The 15119-nt window shown below is 45.6% G+C and overlaps 1 protein-coding gene across 3 annotated transcripts in view; it reads right to left on the bottom strand.

The window, feature by feature from the left end:
- The window catches only part of ntrk2a (neurotrophic tyrosine kinase, receptor, type 2a), a 358867-nt gene that overhangs the window by 261189 nt on the left and 82559 nt on the right, over window positions 1-15119 (bottom strand). The gene's annotated exons all lie outside the window — the stretch shown is intronic.

Here is a 15119-nt window from a genome sequence, read left to right as displayed (position 1 = left end):
CTACATATGATATGGCTGCTAGTTCTGCTGCTTGTGATCCTAGGTGGCTGGGCAATTTTAAAGATATTTCTTCTAATGCATGTCCCTATGCGTCTTCTACATAAATTCCACAACCAGTTATTCTCTTTCCATTTTCTATCATGGAGGAACCGTCTACATAAATCTTTAAAGCGTTGTCTATGGTGTGTGGATTCTGCGTTTTACTGCCTGCTCGTGTGTGCAGTGACTTCGGAATAAAGGCTCCTGTGTGGTGTTGGGCGGCTATGATCTGGCACTTATGTGGGGTCCCTGCATACTGAAGGTTATCTGCTAGAAATGTGTGGATCTTTGTACGTTTGACTGTAATGTCCCTTCCTTGTAACAACAGTGTCCAGCGAGCTGCTCGGACCTGGCTGACTGAACCGTCCTTTAACCTACCATCTAACAATAGCTGCGTTGGGGTGTGTGCGGTTAAAATCGTTACTGGGATAAGGCCTGTGATGTCTGCAAAATACTGTACTGCCCAAAAGACTGCAAGCAAGTGCCGTTCGCAGGCTGTAAATTCTTGCTCCAAGTGATCCAAAGTTCGTGAGGCATAGGCTACGGGTCCTAAGCGGTCATGTCTTTCCTGTAGGAGTACTGCTGGTAGGGTTCGGTCGGTGGTTGCTACTTCTATGGCATAGGGAGAGTGTGGGTCTGGAACTTGCAAAACAGGGACTGTGCCTAGGGTGCGTTTTAATTCATCGATGGCGTCTGTGTGCTGAGGAAGCCATTCCCATGGGACGTTCTTTTTAAGGAGCTCTGAGAGTGGGGCTGCTTTTGTGGCAACACCATCTGTATGGTTCCTACAATATCCAACTAATCCTAAGAATGACCGGAGTGCAGTGATATTGTGGGACAGGGGAAATTTAACTATTGACTCAATTCGCTTCTGTTCGATCTCTCTCTTCCCGTGGGTGATAATGGTGCTTAAATAAAGGATCTTTTCTTTTAAGATCTGGGCCTTTTTGGGGTTGACCTTGCATCCAATGGATTGTAGGAGACCAAATAATTCCGAAAGAAGCTTTACATGCTCTTCCTTTGTGTCCGTCTGTAGGAGTAAGTTGTCCACATACTGTATAAGGCATTCGGGGCAGGAAAATTTGGAAAGTCCGTTGGCCAATTGTCGGTGGAAAATGGAGGGAGAGTTGTGGAATCCTTGCGGGAGGCATGTCCACGTATACAGCTGCCCTTGAAATGTGAACGCGACCTTATATTGACAGGTCTTGTCTAGCGGGATGGACCAAAAGCCATTGCTGATGTCCAGCACTGTGAAGTACTTTGCCTGTACTCTCTGCTTGAGCATGGTCTCGGGACTCGTGGCAACGGTGGGGGCTGCTAAAGGGGTGACCTTGTTAAGTTCTCGGTAGTTTATTGTCAGTCGCCAAGAACCATCGGGTTTTTTCACGGGCCAAATTGGAACATTATTTGTTGAGGCTACAAGCCGAATTACTCCTTGACCTAATAAGCTATTGATGACTTTTGAAATCTCACCCTCGACTTGCTGTGGGAAATCGTATTGCTTCTGTGGCTTAGGATCAGGACCTGAAATTGTGACCATTCCTGGGATCTTCCCACAATCGTGTTTGTGTTGGGCAAAGGAAGCCTTATGTTTTCTGAGGACCTCTCTAATTGTCTGGTCTGTACTAATAGTTTGCGGATCAAACCAATTGTCTCCTACTGAGCAAATCCTATGCTCATAGTCCCCTACTGTGAGCGTAACGGGGGCTCTAGCTGCTTTGGCCATTTTCCATACACATCTATTCACGGGAGCAAAGGAAAGGTTGTGAGAGGTCATAAATCTGATTCCTAGAATATGCTCAGCTGTTTGGGGCAAGTCGACTAAAACAACGGGATGCCTGGTGCTTATGGTTCCTATCTGAATATCCATTGGGGCTGTGATGTATCATTGCTGTACGTGTCCGGTAAAACCACTAAGGGTGATGGTGTCTGTGGTGGGCCATTTGTCATGCTGGAACATTGTGGAGGAGTTTAAAGTGATGCGGGACCCTTCTGTGTCCCAAAGAAATTCTACTGGATGTCCCCGGACTGTGCCTGTGACTACTGGTCGGCCTGATTTCTCCCAGAGTGTGTCACAAACTCAAGTTGGGGAGTCCGAACACCGTCAATCTGTGGTGTTGATTGCTGAATTATCTGAATGGGCGCTAACACTATGTATGGGCCTAACATTGTTCCGAGGTGGGGGGCCTGATTGTTGGTGGCGTTGCTGTTTCGAGGGGTTTTGTCGGCATTCGCGGGCGTAATGTCCCATGTGTCCGCAATTATAACAACCTCGTGGTGCCTGTGCTCTGGGGTGCTGTCCTTTTATCCATGCTGGGTCCTGGTTAGTCCTGACTGGGTGCATGTTTGCTTCTACCTGTTCCTGATCTGCCTTCCTGTGTAGGGATTGTTCCCATGCTCTGGAGAGTCTCTTTAAAACCCAAACTTCATTGTGTGTGGAGTCTGCGGGGTCGTAATTCACACAAGCCTTTCGACCTGCTTCTGTGGCGTGGGAGACTAAAGTGTGGGCCCATTTAGTTGTGTCGTCATTATCTAAGTGTGCGCAGTTCAAATCCCCAAATACTGCTTTAAAATGGATCCAAAGGCGACCTGCAAATGCGGTCGGATGCTCTCTCTTCTTTTGCCTACAACGGTTCAAACCTTCTACTGGCCCTTGGTGTATCCGATTACATTTAAAATGGCCGTTTTCATCTCCTGTAGGGTTCCTCCTCCTACATTCTGGGGTTCTGGTAAAGCCGAGCTGACGGACTGGTCAAGGCTATAAGTTTAACTTCCTCCCTTTCGTCCAGACCGTACATAACCTTTTGCTGGGGTACACTCTCGAAGAAATTATGCGGGTCTGTGGTGGGTTCAAATGGATCAATTTTAGCACAGGCATCTCTCAATTGGGTGATGGATAATGGGGTGGTGTGAACGCAATCGGGATCCTCCGATCCGATGACTTGCGCAGTGTGGAGACCTGATTCATGGGGGTGTGAGCTGCCTGTGCAGTCAGTGGTGCGGGTGCTTTCCTTTTCGGGGCATGGGGGGGTCTATTGTAATTTTCTGTGCTCTCCATATATCCCTGGACGGTTTCATTTAGTTCTTGCCAATTGGGTGCACCTTCCTCATCTAAAGTTTATCCAAAAGTATCTCTAAATCCGTTTTGCACTGAAAGCAGTGACTGCAACTTCTCTATTTGTTGTCTACATTTTGCATGGTCTACTGTGCTCTGTCTTTGTTCTGTAGAGTATGAAGTCTTACAACACCAGGTTAAAGTCCAACAGGTTTGTTTCGATGTCACTAGCTTTCGGAGCGCTGCTCCTTCCTCAGGTGAATGAAGAGGTATGCTCCAGAAACATATATATAGACAAATTCAAAGATGCCAAACAATGCTAGGAATGCGAGCATTAGCAGGTGATTAAATCTTTACAGATCCAGAGATGGGGTAACCCCAGGTTAAAGAGGTGTGAATTGTGTCACGCCAGGACAGTTGGTAGGATTTTGCAGGCCAGATGGTGGGGGATGAATGCAATGTGACATGAATCTCAGGTCCTGGTTGAGGCCGCACTCATGTGTGCGGAACTTGGCTATAAGTTTCTGCTCGGCGATTCTGCGTTGTCGCGGGTCCTGAAGGCCGCTACTTACCCGGAGATCAGAGGCTGAATGCCCTTGACTGCTGAAGTGTTCCCCGACTGGAAGGGAACATTCCTGCCTGGTGATTGTTGCGCGATGTCCGTTCATTCGTTGTCGCAGCGTCTGCATGGTCTCGCCAATGTACCACGCTTCGGGACATCCTTTCCTGCAGCGTATGAGGTAGACAACGTTGGCCGAGTTGCACGAGTATGTACCGCGTACCTGGTGGGTGGTGTTCTCACGTGTAATAGTGGTATCCATGTCGATGATCTGGCACGTCTTGCAGAGATTGCCATGGCAGGATTGTGTGGTGTCGTGGTCACTGTTCTGAAGACTGGGTAGTTTGCTGCAAACAATGGTTCGTTTTAGGTTGCGCGGTTGTTTGAAGGCAAGTAGTGGGGGTGTGGGGATGACCTTGGCAAGATGTTCATCGTCATCAATGACGTGTTGAAGGCTGTGAAGAAGATGACGTAGTTTCTCCGCTCCGGGGAAGTACTGGACGACGAAGGGTATTCTGTCGGTTGTGTCCCATGTTTGTCTTCTGAGGAGGTCGGTCCGGTTTTTCGCTGTGGCGCGTTGGAACTGTCGATCGATGAGTCGAGTGCCATATCCCGTTCGTACGAGGGCATCTTTCTACGTCTGTAGATGTCTGTTACGCTCCTCCTCGTCTGAGCAGATCCTGTGTATACGGAGCGCTTGTCCATAGGGGAGGCTTCTTTAATGTGTTTAGGGTGGAAGCTGGAGAAGTGGAGCATCATGAGGTTATCCGTGGGTTTACGGTAAAGCGAAGTGCTGAGGTGACCGTCCTTGATGGAGACGAGTGTGTCCAAGAATGCAACTGATTTTGGAGAGTAGTCCATGGTGAGTCTGATGGTTGGATGGAACTTATTAATGTCATTGTGTAGTCGTTTCAGTGATTCTTCGCCGTGGGTCCAAAGGAAAAAAATGTCATCAATGTATCTGGTGTATAACGTCGGTTGAAGGTCCTGTGCGGTGAGTAGGTCCTGTTCAAACTTGTGCATGAAGATGTTGGCATATTGGGGTGCGAATTTGGTCCCCATGGCTGTTCCGTGCATCTGGATGAAGAACTTGTTGTCGAAGGTGAAGACGTTGTGATCCAGAATGAAGCGGATGAGTTGCAGAATTGCGTCTGGAGATTGGCAGTTGTCGGTGTTGAGTACTGAGGCTGTTGCAGCAATGCCGTCGTCATGGGGGATGCTGGTGTAGAGTGCCGAGACGTCCATTGTGACGAGGAATGTTCCTGGTTCAACTGGTCCATGGGTGCTGAGTTTCTGTAGGAAGTCCGTCGTGTCGCGACAGAAGCTGGGTGTACCTTGTACGATGGGTTTCAAGATGCCCTCGATGTAGCCAGAGAGGTTCTCACACAGGGTCCCATTGCCTGAAACGATAGGGCAGTCTGGTGTGTTGGCCTTATGTATTTTCGGGAGGCAGTAGAGATCTCCAATGCGGGGAGTACGTGGGATGAGAGCACGTAGGGTGCTCTGAAGATCTGGATCCAAGGTCTTGATCAGTCTGTTAAGTTGGCGGATGTGTTCCTTGGTCGGATCTGCGGGTAACTGTCTGTAGTGTTCTTGGTTGTTCAGTTGTCGGTATACTTCTTTGCAGTAGTCCGTTCTGTTCAGTACGACAGTGGCCCCCCCTTTGTTTGCTGGTTTGATGACGATGCTGCGGTTGGTCTTGAGAGCGCGGATGGCATTGCGTTGTGCTTGGGTGACGTTCGGGGCTGTCTTGTGAATGCGACTGATGAATCTGGCATTGACGCGACTCCTGACGGCTTGAGCATACATGTCGAGTCTAAGGCAGTGGCCTTCCGGAGGGGTCCAATTCGACTCTTTCCTCTTCGGTTGCCGCACCGCAGATCTCTCGGTCTGCTGTTCCGGTTCATTGGTAGTCTGCTTGGGTTCGCTGTTGGCCTCTTGGGGTCTGTGGAAGAATTCCCGGAGCCTCATTCGCCTGATGAATTCCTCCGTGTCTGCCGCGAGACTGATGGGGTCCATTTTGGTGGTGGTGCAGAAATTGAGCCCTCTGCTGAGGACTTCGATTTCGTCTGGTTGAAGGGTGTAGTCTGACAAGTTGACAATAGATTTCCCTGTATTGTTTTCTACTGTGACACCGGGGGTGGCTTGGTTGCTGCTGGTGGTGATGCCAAGTTTCTCAAGCTTTCTGTTCTTGGTGTGCATATGACAACGAATGAACGGACATCGCGCAACAATCACCAGGCAGGAATGTTCCCTTCCAGTCGGGGAACACTTCAGCAGTCAAGGGCATTCAGCCTCTGATCTCTGGGTAAGCATTCTCCAAGGCGGCCTTCAGGACCCGCGACAACGCAGAATCGCTGAGCAGAAACTTATAGCCAAGTTCCGCACACATGAGTGCGGCCTCAACCGGGACCTGGGATTCATGTCGCATTACATTCATCCCCCACCATCTGGCCTGCGAAATCCTACCAACTGTCCTGGCTTGATACAATTCACACCTCTTTAACCTGGGGTTACCCCATCTCTGGATCTGTAAAGATTTAATCACCTGCTAATGCTCGCATTCCTAGCATTGTTTGGCATCTTTGAATTTGTCTATATATGTGTTTCTGGAACAGACCTCTTCATTCACCTGAGGAAGGAGCAGCGCTCCGAAAGCTAGTGACATCGAAACAAACCTGTTGGACTTTAACCTGGTGTTGTAAGACTTCGTACTGTGCTCACCCCAGTCCGAAGCCGGCATCTCCACATCTTTGTTCTGTAGTGGAACTATGGAGCGCTCGTAAAGCTGCCTTTAAATCCGCGCATTGTCTTGTTAACTGTGCTACCTGCTGTTCTGTCTCTTCTCGTACCGAGACTGCACGCTGTGTATCTTGGTAGGCTTTATCGTACTGGGTCTGAAAGCTGCTAAGGTGAACTAAACAAGATTGGTGTGCCCGTTTGACATCAACCATCTCTTTATCTTTAGCTGCCAACTGTTCCCGGAGTTGCTCATTAATCTTTTCACTTTCACTGTAGTTTCCCTAATTCTTCTCCTCTTTCTCAACCAGCTGTCTGCGGAGCGTCCTCATGACCTCCTCTGTGCCTCGCAACTGTGCCAAACAGGACACGATTGCCATCATCTATCGAACATTCGCTGTGTTTTTCTTATGTGCCTCGGTTAGGTTGTCCCACCAGGTTTGTCCTATGCTTCCCGGACCTGACTCTTCATTTGAACAAAAATCGGACCAAAGGAGCCATCCTTTCCCCTTCAAATACTTCCTCAATTCCTCTTCCCATATGGGGCACTGCTCTGCTCTGTTGGTCGCTGCGACCTCGGGTTCCTGCGGATTCATTAAACGTTCCATCGCTTTTGTGGCCATTGCTACTATTATCCCTTTTTTCCTACCATTAATCTCTGTTTTCCTACCGTGAATCTCTGTTTTCCTACCGTTAATCACTGTTTTCCTACCGTTAGTCTCTGTTTCACTACCGTTAATCTCTGTTTTCCTACGGTTAATTTGGGACAGGGGGAATAAGGCGGTGATTCGAACAGCGGGTATGGCCTAGGCTATTTTCCGGTTCACAGTACTCCCGATAGTTTTACGCAAAATCTAACGAGTTTACTTTATTTCCCTGTTAGTACGCATGCAAGTTAATACACAGTTCCGAATCTTGGTGATTTGATCGATACGGGGCTTACACTTGTGGTTCTTTCACTTTTTTCTCGCAATTGGATTTCAAATTTTTGTGGGTTCTCTTGGAGTGACAAAATCATTTCTAAATCGAGTCCCGGAGGAGTCGCCAATAATGTTGCTCTTTTTAATGGAATACTATCCCACGAGCATCACCAATAATGTTGCCAAATCAAATGATACCACCACAAGGCTTTACCGGATATCAATCAAAGGACCACACGACCAGTTAGTCAGTTCAAGTTCAAAGATGGTTTATTTACACAAGGATTACTTCGACATGCAACACAAAACACTATAAGTTAAACTACACCTAACAACTACAATAACCTATACTTAACTTCAGGGCAACCGGCTCTATGCAGATGGACAAGGCCTTTGTCCGGATCTTGCGTGGCTGGGTGGAAGTTGCGGCTCTGTTTCTGCTGGGCTCAACTGTCTGGTAGCGATCGTTGGTCTTGAACTTGTCTGTCTGGTCGTTATGCTGCACTTGGGTTGGCATAGGCCAGATCCAAGAGAGACTGAGCACATAGCTGTGTCTCTTTTTATCCCTCTGGAATTTCGCGCTCCTTGGGGCAGTCCTTAACTTGGACCCAATAATTCTACAGGCTTCGATCACTGCCTTTGATTTTGGGCCAATAAAGGGGTGGATGCCTTGATGGCTGGGCATGTCCTTAGCGGTCATTGACCTTGGCTGTTTGTGCTCCCTGAGTAAAGGGAGTGGCGCCGCTTAGTCTGTATCTGTATCGGTTACCTGAGCACAGTTCTTTTGTTCTGGGGAAATGGGCCATTAGAATGCAAACGAGCGGGGGTTTCAATCGCGTCTAGCTATCTGGGTTGCAAATACACACACAAGCTCTGAGTCTGTCTGAATCCTGGGTTGGCCATAATTCCCATGGTCCTTTGCAGGTGACCATCTGAGATGGCTACAGCTCTGTATTTACAGACAATTCTGAGTGATGGTAACAGTTTCACTGAAAGAGTCAACCTGCAGGCTCATCCTTCAGTCAAGCTTTCTACCTTCAATTATCTCCCAGAGCGACCCGACATCGCCATGACTGCTCAAATCCCTCAAGGTCAAGTCACAAAAACACTTGAATCACCCTTATTAAAAACAAATGTTGATGCATTTTAATACATATTGTGTTACTGTTGTATATGAGATACATACTGAGTGTAACAATGTTTCATTGATTAGCTCTTAAGTTGCATATACAGAAAATCAAATAATAGGTTGATTAGATTATGAGCAGGCATTCCAAAAAATTCTGATTGGCCAAGAGCCACTCTAAATCCCACAACGGACGCTGAGTTCAGTTCAACCATGAACTGTTCACATCCCAGCATAAAATATTAGATAAGATCAGTAAGAGGGGAAAAAAAGCTGTAACACTTTTAATCAGGAAAAAATGGAGTAAATGCCATAATCTAATGCTCGTAATGAACTCAACTATGGCTACCTTTGCCTATCAGAAGCAGTTCAAATGCTAATCTCTGCTTGATCTGGAAAATATGGGTAAATGCCAAAACCCACGAGAAATTTGTACATTCTCATTCATCGCTCAGTGAACAATATCCATAATGCAAGCAGAATGGAGTCAAAAGTGTCAAAAGAGGGAAAATCGTCAGAATAAAAATAAGCCGAATGAAATAATACTCTTAACTTGTATGAGAGTTATAAATACTTTAGAAATTACTCCAAAATTATCTTAAACTGATATGTTTTTAGATTCTACTGTGCAGTGATATGCATCACTGTATATACACAAGGGGTTAAGAAATACACTACAACAAGTAACCGCTAGAGGGAGCACCAGAGATGTATGTATACGCAGACAAACAGGAAGTACTCTCTCTTCACAGGAACGGCAGCTGGTGAGCAGGACACAGACAGGTAGCTCAGATGTAACATAGTATAAGCGCTAGAGAGAGAACAAACTCAAAATAAAGCATCTACTTCAACTGGAAGACTACGAGCCTTATTCAGACACAAGGAATGACACATGGTCCAGGTCACTTCAGAACGCTTACTAGAAAAGTTACACAAGATGCAGACAAAGCACGATCGAAAACAGAAGGAAACTCGGAAGGGGGGAGAATTCGCTGAGTCGAAGAAACTCGTTGGAACTCCACCGCAGCTGAAAACAACAGCTAATTTAAGTCATAGATGGAAAACCTTTAAACAAACGTTCAAACTGTATATCGTAGGTAAGGAGTTAAGTACCGCCTCAGAAAAAATGAAAGTAGCACTTCTACTAGCAGGACATGAAGCTAGAGAAATCTTTAACTGCTTTAATTACTTGAAAGGTGAAGAGAACGCCAAATTAGAAGTAATACTAAAAAAATTTGAAGATTATTGTAACACCAGTAACAATGCTGCTTTAAGACATTCAAAGCTCAGAGACCAAATTGCACAGGGAATGAGTGTGGCAAAACTCAAACAATCATCAGAACAGAAAGGTTTAACGCTGGAAATCACGATTGACAAGTGCAGATCGCAAGAAAAAAATAACTTTAAGTTTTTAACAAGAAAAAACGGCAAAAAAGAACTTTTCCATGGGTCTGAAGAAGTTAAAATGGTGTCTGAGCACATGTTAAACTGCCGAGGGAACAAAAGACACAAATCTGGATCTGCGCATGCGCAGGAAATGGCAACCGTGCATGTGCAATTGAAAAAAGACGTTTTGGGCGCAAATCGTTCTGAGTGCACAGCTCGAAGAGGGATCTGCGCATGGGCACACCGCGCATGCGCAGTTTACGAAAAAGCGCACAGTAAAGGAAAATCGATTTGCGCATGCGCAATCGATTCCTACGCTTTACGTCAGGAGCGTCATGATGTCAGAGGCCCCAGACCACGCCCACTTAAAGGGGAAAATGCCCGAAAATTTTAAAAAATAGTTTTAAAGCTACAAAACACAATTTCTTTACCTCGAAAGACAGAACAATGCCTGAACTTCTACCAGCAGTTGAAAATAACCGCCGCCGCACCCTGGAACAAGCAGTTTGCACCACCCAAAGTTAAGAGCACAATGACAAATCCAAAACCAAAGATGATTTGTTCATTGAACATGAAGAGCACAATGACAAATCCGAAACAAAAGAAGATGATTTGTTTATCGAAGAATACTACTCAGACATGGCTGAGTTATTCGGATATGATGATCATAAAAGCATCAGCGCTGTGGTTGAAAAGCTCAACACGACTCCACTCATGGCAGATGAATCCAATACCATGATGCAATGGCTGATCGTCGATACATTGGATGACAGCAACCTGATATCCAAGAAGAAAACGATGCCACACAGCGTACTGAACGACTCCGTTGAGCGAGCACAGATCGACTCCACAGAGAGACCACTGCACGACTCCACCCAGAGAGCGATGATGAAAGACTCCACACAGAGAGCGATGCAAGCCTCCACAGAGAGCTCGTTGACAGACTCCAAAATGGAAGCAACCCAAGACTCCAGAGCGAAGTCCATGCATGAACAAGACCATGAAGGTCTATCAACCTTATCTGAGCAACCAGCAGCAGACTATGAAAATCTACCAAGCTCACGTAAACAACAAAAAGACTATGAAAGTTCACCCAGCTTATTTGAGCCACCAGAAGAAGACTATGAAAGTCTACCCAGCTCATTTAACCAACAAGAAGACACTGAATGTCTACCCACTGTATGTGAGACAATTACGAAGAAACCACAATTCCCATACAAGATGTGCACGATCACAGCGAGACTGACAGATCTCAGCTCGTATGTACAGAAGCACTCAACAATCAAAGTGAAACTACTCTTGTGTCCAGTGAGTCCATGTCAATTAAAACCTCATCCACTCTTAACTACCCACAAGAAACTGAAATCTTGAAGATTTTGACTCCAGAAGAGGAGCACCAAGAGATCAAAGATGAAGCAAATCAACCAGAAATGATTGGTGTCACCAAGATCAATGCAACATAAGATCATTCACACAAACCTCTAATCAGAAAGCTCAGTGAAACATCTGATACCACAAAGGACACTGATACCGAGAAGTTTGAGAATGACTCAAATTATCCGCCAGGAACAGTCATTGAGCACAACAAAAACAACAACGTAAACTACAACAAAAACAACAACAACGAAACAACAACCTGTACAACATGGTACAACTCTGCACATGAAGGACAATGTAACAGCACAGTCCAAAACAATGACAAGAGTAGAAACATAACATGGACATTGGTCACCAAGAAACCAAAGATGATTCAAGTGAACCAGAAATGACTCCAGAAGAGGAGCACCAAGGAATGAAAGAGGAATCACATCAACCACAAAGGAGTGTTGTCACCAAGATCAATGCAACATCAGATCATTCTCACAATCCTCAAGATGAAACGTTCAATGAAACATCAGATACCACAAAGGACAGTTACACAAATAACTTTGAGAAGGACTCAAATTATCCACATGGAACAGTCATTGAGCACAACAAGATCAACAAAAACCAGAAGAAGCACAACAGAAACAAGAACAACAACAGCAACAACAAAAACAAGAAGCACAACAAGCTCAACAACAAAAACTACAAGCACGACAACAAAAACTACAAGAACAACAACAAAAACAACAACAACAAGCATAACAAAGGCAACAACAGCAACAACAAGCACGACAAAAACAACAAGAACAACAACGGAAACAACAAAGACAGAGACGACAAAAATAACAACAATGAAACAACAACTTGTACGACATGGTACAACTCTGTACATGAAGGACAATGTAACAGCACAGTTCAAAACAATGGCAAGAGTACAAACATACCATGGCATGACAATGAATCTCACAAATTCATATTTGTTCCACTAAAAACAAGCAAACCAGCTTTCAAGGCAGATGGCATGCAGAATCAATAACGCAAACACAGAAAAAAGTCCAGGTCAGACAACAAAGATGACATACAGAATCAATACCGCAAGCACAGAAAAAAGTCCAGGTCAGACAACAAGCACGACAAAAACAACAAGAACAACAACGGAAACAACAAAGACAGAGACGACAAAAATAACAACAATGAAACAACAACTTGTACGACATGGTACAACTCTGTACATGAAGGACAATGTAACAGCACAGTTCAAAACAATGGCAAGAGTACAAACATACCATGGCATGACAATGAATCTCACAAATTCATATTTGTTCCACTAAAAACAAGCAAACCAGCTTTCAAGGCAGATGGCATGCAGAATCAATAACGCAAACACAGAAAAAAGTCCAGGTCAGACAACAAAGATGGCATACAGAATCACTACCACAAGCATAGAAAGAAAAGTCTATATCAAACAACAAAGTGATTCGACCATTCGAACACCTCATGATGACTTCTTGGTTACTTAAACACAAGAACACTGACGACGTTCACAAAGAAATGACAACATCAACATCACCACTTCAACAACAGAAGAAGAAAGCAACTCAATCGTACAAATTCATAAAGTTTAGACTCATAAATATTGTTTATTAAGATTGGACGCATAAATATTAATTGGCTTTGTATAATCATCAATATCATCACAACTTGTACATATCATCATTTATCTACCTGTGTTGTACAATTTTCTTTAACAAAGTACAGAAAATATGTAAAAAGAAAAAAGGGGGGATGTAGTGATATGCATCACTGTATATACACAAGGGGTTAAGGTAAATACACTACAACTAAGTAACCACTAGAGGGAGCACCAGAGATGTATATATACATAGAAAAACAGGAAGTACTCTCTCTTCACAGGAACCGCAGCTGGTGAGCAGGACACAGACAGGCAACTCAGATGTAATGTAGTATAAGCGCTGGAGAGAGAACGAACTCAAAATAAAGCATCTACTTCAACTGTAAGACTGCGAGCTTTATTCAGACACAAGGAATAATACATACTGCATAAATAATTTTGTAAAATATACCTATTACTAGAATGATGTTAATGTTACATCACAGACAAGGATCTATCTCTGGGTTGGGATTCTCCAACCACCGCCGGGTCAGAGAATCCCCATGGGGCGGCGCAAATCCTGCCCCGACGCCAGCTGCCGTATTCTCCGGCGCCGATTTTCGGTGGGGGTGGGGGGCAGGATTCACACCATGCCAGTTGGGGGCCGTTGGCAGCGGCCTCCCCCGGCAATTCTCCGGACCCTGATGGGCCAAGCGGCCGTCCATTTCTGGCCAGTCCTGCCGGCGTGGATGACTCAACTCACGTACCGGCGGGACCTGGCAGGTAAGTCGGCGGGGGCGGTCCTCAGAGGGGGTGCGGGGGGGATCTGACCCCGAGGGGGGGCCCCACGGTGGCCTGGCCTGTGATCGGGGCCCACCAATCTTTTGGTGGGCCTGCTCCGTGGGGGCACTTCTTCCTTCCATGCCGGCCATGGCGGAGCCCTATAGGGGCCGGCGCGCATGCGCCAAAATGCGCCTGCCATTCTGCACATGCACGGAACCACACCGCCGATCTGCGCATGCGCGAGATCACGCCGGCCTTTCGGCGCATGGCGAACTTGTCCTTTGCCGCCGGCTGGAGAGAAGCCAACCCCTCCAGCATCCACCTAGCCCCCGAAAGTGCGGAGAATTGAAAATGCATTACACCAAATGGGCTTCCTTTTATTATTTGCATCTTTCTAACACAATATTGTGATATCAAATCAAAAAACCTCTTGAAGTCTTTTTTTAAACTTTATTTTGATTTAATTTTGTCCCAGTTTGCAGCTTAAAATTAAAATCTTCATCCAGATATTTCTAATCACATGAATTAATAGCTTTTCTTTCAAAACTGTTTATTTTAAATGTGTATTGTCATATGTGTAAAATTGGCAACTACGTCCCACACAAGATAAATTCAGTAATTACAAGAATGTTTAAGAATACATTAACAAATCTAAAATCAGCAGTCTATCATTGCTGACCAGTTTACTTCGATACTCTCTGTGGGGCAATGGTAAAATTATGTTTCCATTAAACAAGGAAACCTGGATTAATGAGGTGTTGTTCTATTCATAACATCCAGAACATTATTTAACGCTTACTCTCAAGGGTAATTCTGCTTTCTGTGATAATTTGACGAGAGAAATACAGGTCTCCAAAGCTGACATTTCAGATTAAAACACAGAAATCTAACACCTAGTAGAACATAATTAATAAATAAAATGTTTGATTATATAGCCTACATCTTATGTCTAAGCCGAGGGGCGATTTAACAGGACACAAACAGTTTCCCGTTTTGGGCGCGTTTAGTGGGGTGTTTCACGGCGCCTGCAGCGCCAAGATCAACACTGTTATTGAACAGTTGTTGCTGTTTTCTTTGGTCTCAGAGAGGAATGCCACGCTGAGGCCACACTTATATTATTTCCTGCATTGATGTGAGCTCAGCTCGCCAGAGCAGGGAGAGTATTCATCGATCAGGACGCTGTATTGAAATGCTGCTCCAATCTTTCGATCCCCCTCAGCCACCCCACCACAGCCTATCGAATCCCCCACTGCCCCAACTTATCTCTTAGGGGGTCCTTGATCTCTTAAGGGCAAGGCACCCCCTGGCCCCATCCCTGGCATGGGTGACCTTGGCACTGTCATCCTGACACCCTGGCAGTACCTCCTGGGCACCAGGATGCCACTGCCAGGGTGCTCGAGTGGCAGTGCCAAGGTATGCCGGGTGCCAACAGGAGTGGCAGGGTACCACTTTGCCCAGAGCCCGATCACACAGGGGGTCTCTAATGGCCTGGGAGACCCTCCAGATGCCATTACGCCTGGTCTACGTTTATGGAA

This window comes from Scyliorhinus torazame, chromosome 9 (assembly GCF_047496885.1).
Source record: "Scyliorhinus torazame isolate Kashiwa2021f chromosome 9, sScyTor2.1, whole genome shotgun sequence".
Classification (NCBI taxonomy): domain Eukaryota; kingdom Metazoa; phylum Chordata; class Chondrichthyes; order Carcharhiniformes; family Scyliorhinidae; genus Scyliorhinus; species Scyliorhinus torazame.
This window is presented reverse-complemented; position numbering and strand designations above follow the sequence as displayed.